Source organism: Phyllobates terribilis, unplaced genomic scaffold (genome assembly GCF_046119375.1).
Source record: "Phyllobates terribilis strain yellow unplaced genomic scaffold, ASM4611937v1 Scaffold_2__4_contigs__length_985480577, whole genome shotgun sequence".
Lineage (NCBI taxonomy): Eukaryota > Metazoa > Chordata > Amphibia > Anura > Dendrobatidae > Phyllobates > Phyllobates terribilis.
The window spans coordinates 131,447,405-131,453,514 of record NW_027362762.1 but is presented as its reverse complement, the minus strand read 5'-3'; positions in this window follow the sequence as shown (position 1 = coordinate 131,453,514).

Below are 6,110 nucleotides of genomic sequence, written 5' to 3'. Positions count from 1 at the left end.
ACTTGGCATACAGGTGATTCTCTCTGAGTCTTTGCAAGACTAGACAAGCATTTCTCATATGAGAAGGCAAGTCAGGAGAGAAAACCAGGATATGGTCCAGGAACCCCACTATGCAGGAATAAAGGATATCTCTGAAGACATCATTCACAAAGTCCTGGAAGACAGCAGGAGCATTACTGAGCCCAAATGGCATAACACAGTATTCATAGTGACTGTCTCGGGGGTTGAAACCGGTCTTCCACTTGTCTCCTTGGCGTTTACGGATTAGATTATATGCTCCTCTAAGATCCAGCTTGGTGAAGATCCTGGCACCTTTTAAGTGATCAAACAATTCCGGAATCAGGGGCAGAAGATATTTATTTATGATCGTGATCTGGTTGAGACCTCTGTAATCGATACACGATCGAAGAGAACCATCCTTCTTCTTGACGAAAAAGAAACCAGCTCCAGCCGGAGAAGACTTTTGGATGAATCCCCTAGCCAAATTCTCCTTTATATATTCAGACATGGCTAGGGTCTCCGCTTGCGACAGAGGATAGATGCCAGGAGCAGATCAATGGGACAATCATATGGCCTATGTGGAGGTAATTTCTCTGCTTCTTCCTTATTGAAGACATCCAGAACAATAAGCAGGCGGTAGACCCTGGAGATTAGATGGTTTCACTGGCGGCCACACAGGACGTATGGGTACAAAACACTTTTTGTGGCAAGACTGTACCCATCAGAGCACCTCTCTGGGTGTCCAGTCCAGGAGTAGTTCATGTACACGAAGCCATGGAAGGCCCAGGAGGAGAGGGTGCAACAGCTCAGGAAGTACATAGAAGGCAATCTTCTCCATGTGTAGCATTACTATACGGAGCTCAACTTCCTCGGTGATCATATGGACAGCTTCGGAAAGGGCCCTCCCATCGACTTATGACACCAGCCGAGGATTCTCGAGGCATCGTACAGGAATATGGTACCAGTCTACCACTTATTGCTGCATGAAATCTCCAGCCACACCGGAATTTAGGTAAGCTGTTTCAATGACCCGAGAACCTTCACAAGATATCAACACAGTCAGAATTAATGGTGGAGATTCTCCTACCGACCTTAAGTTGTGGCATTTCCCAACTTCTTGGGACACATACAGATCAGATGTTCCGTGCTACCGCAATAGTAGCACAGTGCCTTGACACAACAAAGTTTCTGCTGTTGTTTAGCCAACTTAAGACGCTCAAGCTCCATAGGTTCAGAGATAATAGCCGGTATAGACAACCAAGTAACAGGCTGTTTTTGAAAAGACGGGGCCAGACGAAGCGGTTTCTTTTCACGTGCCAACTCTCTGGAATGTTCCAGAAACTGAAAGTTGATATGGATGGTCAAGTAAATTAGGTCATCCAATGTGGCAGGAATGTCTCTACCGCCCAGTTTATCTTTAATTCTTCCGGATAATCCCTACCAGAATGCTACATTATTCCAGCCAAGTTCGGAAGACAGAGTGCAGAACTGGACTGCATATTGGCCTACAGTCAGACTACCCTGATGCAACCTGAGGAGGGAAAATGCTGCAGAGGTGACAAGGCCGTCTCATCGAAAACCTTGCGGAACACCTCCAGTAAAACCTGCAAATTCAAGATCACCAGATCTCCTCTTTCCCAGAGGATTGAGCCATGCCAGGACCTCTCCTCCCAAGTGAAGGCAATTTTAGCCCGATTCGAGGAGAACTGGTGGGCCAGCAGTTCATAGTGCAGGATACACTAATAAATCCATGGCACTGCTTGGGGTCCCCGTCGAAACGTGGTGGAGTAGACAGACGACGTGCAGATACAGATGCATATATTGCAGGCTGAGTAGTCACTGCAGTGGCTGCTGCAACTTAGACTGGGCCGGCTGAAGTCATGGTGTCCAAACGAGTATTCCCTGTCCATAAGTAGGACAGGATCTTATCCTGCTGATCACATTGCCGGGACATCTCTTGGAACAACTTCGCAAGCGGAGTGGTCTTGGGATAGGTGCGGTCCATGGCCTAAGCAAACCGTCACGCTTGTAGATCATGGACCCACTGCACCATGGACCAGATAGAGCCTGGAGGGGCGCAACTTAGCGACCACCTAAGTATTCACTAGAGCCCGTGATGGTGGGGTAAGAATTGGGCCTAGGTGGATGCCAGGTGCTACTCCAGGACAGATTCCGGTACCACGGCAGCTGATCCCATGGGTCAGGACAATAGAAATGGACTAGGTGTCCAAGGCAGGACTGGACATAGATAGTTCTGACGTAGATGTTTGTTCAGACTGGAAGGACTCTGAAACTGGAACTGGCAGCGTGGGTTTCAGGCGCAGATACAACCAGAGCGGTTTCAAGACTCTGGTACCGCGGGTGCAGTTTTTGGTTTAGGTACCGCCGGAGCAGTTTTGGGTTCAAGTACCACCGGAGCAGTTTCGGATTCAAGATTCACCAGAATGGTTTCGCTTTCAGGTACCGCCGGAGCAGTTTCAGGTTCAGATCCGTTTTTACCATCAGTGTCATCAGTGATTTTCATGGATGGATAAATAGATAAATTACAAAGCTTCTCCTATACTTTCAATGTTAAAAATGGACAGAACTCTGGCACCATCTGTGTGCTGTACGTGTTTTTCACAGACCCAAAGACTTGTATTGGCCCTTTTCATCCCTGATACCAGAAAAACGGAAATGTCTACATGAGATTTGTATGGACACACGATCTGTGAAAAAACACAGACATGTGAATAGCACCATAGAGTATAATGGGTACGTGATCTATCTGTGAAAAAAAACAAATAGAACCTGTACGCACAACATGAACATCTGAATGAGAAGGGCAGCATGGTGGCTCAGTGATCAGCACTGTTGCTTTGCAGTCCTGAGTTCAAACCCCACTAAGGACAACATCTGCAAGGAGTTTGCAAGTTCTCCCCATGTTTGCGTGAGTTTCCTCCAGGTTCTCCATTTTCCTATCACACTCCAAAGACATACTGATAGGGAATGTAGATTGTGAGCCCCAATGGGGACAGTGAGGATAATGTCTGTAAAGCGCTGCTGCAATAAAGGGAATCTGTCACTCCCTGGGATGTAACTAACCTATTAATATGGGAGCAATCATTACCATAAAGTTATAATATAAGTTTTCAAAACATCACAACTATTAATATGAGGCATACAGGTAGGACTAGATTAACATTTATATCCCTTGTATGCCCATATTAATATGTTATATACGTCCCAGGGGGTGACAGATTCCCTTTAATGATGCTGTATAAGTGAATAAAATAACAATAATAATAGAGAGGGCCCCTCATTTGGGACCGCCATCAATTTATAGGACTAGAGAACAACTATTGAGAGCATAACTGTTTCTGTAGGACAAGACACATCCTTGCATTAAATGATGGCTCTTGTTGTGATGTTAACTAATTAATGCTTTATGCCACATGTGGTTGCACAGCAGGGGAATGAAAGACAACTGTGTTCTCCACCAGATACCCAACAATCTCTGCGGGTATAATCAGTGTTTACAATGTATACTGAATCTATCTATCTATCTATCTATCTATCTATCTATCTATCTATCTATCTATCTATCTATCTATCTATCTATCTTTCTATCTATCTATCTATCTAGCTATCTATCTATCTAGCTATCTAGCTATCACATATCTATCTAAATAATAAAAAATGAGGAGCCACCCCCCAAAAAAACAATATAGCATAATACAATAGCATTTTATTATATATATGTGTTTTTTGTTATTTAAAATATTAATATATATCTACACAACAGGAGATGGCCCTAGGGTAGAGTGGAGCGCTGAGGAGATGGCCCAAGTGGAGCGCTGAGGAGATGTCCTTAGGGCTGAGAGGAGCGCTGAGAAGAAAGATCAAGAAGAGCACCGAGGAGACATTTTAAGGACAGACAGGAGTGCTAATGAGATGACCCAAGGGCAGAGAGAAACACTAAGGAGACGGTTTGAGGGCAGAGAAGAATTCTGAAGAGATGGCCCAAGGGCAGAGAGGAGCGCTGTGAAGACGGCCCGAGAGGAGCGACAATGAGAAGTTCTGAGGGCAGAGAGGGACCTGAGGAGATGGCCCAAGGGCAGAGAGAAGTGCTGAGGCGACATCCCTAGAGGAGAGCTAAGGAGATGTCCTAAGGGCAGAAAGGAGCGCTGAGGAAACAACCTGAAGGCAGAGACAAACATTGTGGAGACGATTCAAGGGCAGGGAAAAAAGCTGAAGAGACAGATTGAGGGCAAAAGGGGCGCTGAGGAAATTGTTGAGTGTAGACTGATAGGAAGCACTTAGGTTTGAAATGTGATGGACACCTGGACAGAAAGTTGTTGGAGCTCATTATAGTCAGTGAGGACGGTAGGGCTCTGCTGTGCGTCTGATGACATATCCGTCCCAATGCTTTCCAATGTTTTCCTCCTATAATGGACAGGACAACAAAAAGGTTTAACAGTAGTGTGAACACAACCTTCAAGGGTTTGTCCATCACTTTCTAAAATTTTCTTAATGTGGCCAGGTGATAATGAAATGGTAAATGGGTGTGGACAGGGAGGGGTTAAGGCCATAACCTAAACTTCTGCCACTGCACGCCCCATACTCTGTCCCTCCTTTTTTTCTTCATAAGTTGGGAGGTATGGCATTCAGGGACATGACAGGTTCCCTTTAACAAACCTTGCCACATGACTTAGGATAAAAGCCAAACCAGACACTCCATTTGTAGACGTGTATTCCATGATGTTTGCCCCTCATCAGTGTAAAGGAGATTTGATTTGACTGGGTGATAAAACATTCTCACACCATACATAAAAATGGCTATATATTAATGTAGATACTGACATTTTTTCTGGCCATTTTACAAAAGTGATAACAGGATGTACAGAATTATTGATTGTCATATGCATTAGCTTCTCAGCCGGCCTGCTATTGATAGTAAAGTGAATTCAAAAGTGACAACCAATATGGCTGCATTTCTGGTTGTTACTTTTGAAAACATAACTGCCGCCACATGTCAATATCTCTGTAATTAAAAACAGCGAACACCAAACTTTGGTTACTGTTTCAACCTCTGATTTACTAATATATGGATAATTTTTTATATTTCAGTGGGAAAAAAATATTAATTGATGCCTAAAATTTGAAGAGGAAACCTAGATGAGAATAACATTACATAATAAAGATGAAGTTAGTTGTAAGGGTGTGACAGGGCCTGTCATATACCTTCCCTTGAAGACAACAATTGTAGTCTGAATATTAACATGCGGTTGTATTGTATTTTCATGGTATAATGTAAAATGCATAGAGTGTTATAGGAAGTGATGCTTTGTGGGTACTGTATTGGTAATACCTAACGTAACCTGATACACTCAGCTCAGGGGTAGGAACATTAGGGCAGATAGGCAGTGGTGGGCCTATTAGTGTATAAGTGTGTATAAGTGAAAGGTATAGTATAAGTATTGTTAGTATAGTGACAATGTCGGAAAGTAATTCAAGCTGTATGCTGGAATGTAGATGAAAGGTTAGATCATCCCAGCAACAGACTGCAGAAACATATGCAGTTAAATATTTGGGACCAGCCCAGTATGGGAAAGGGTAGGTCAAGCAAGAAAGGGAATAATTTCCTCGTTTAGTCAGACGGTGTTAGTGTGTGAGGTTTGTATGAAGTTCAGGTTCAGTGTGCAGTGGACTGGAGGCATGTGGAGTACATATCGTTTTAACAGCATGAGGTCATACCAAATTTTCTGTGGACGTTCCTGTAAAGTCCGGGACACACGACCCGAACTAGGCACTGAGGAGTGTGCCTTAATCCCTTCCATACAGAGGAAACTGGACGGGGAACCACGTGAGGGAAACATAGTTTATTTCAGGAGTGCTGTGGGGCCGGATGGGAAATCCCTGGGGCTGACAGGAGGATCAAGCGTACGGATAGTCCAAGCTGAATGTAAGCAGGGGCTTGAAATGTACTGTATTGATGAAACTGGAACTGAAGGGTGCTGTGCCCAAAACTGGGTATTAAAGACTGTTGTATCTGAACTGTTCAGTAAAGTTGAATTTGTTATAACGAAACGAGTGTCCCCTGATGTGTGTGTGTGGCTGATCCTGTACTA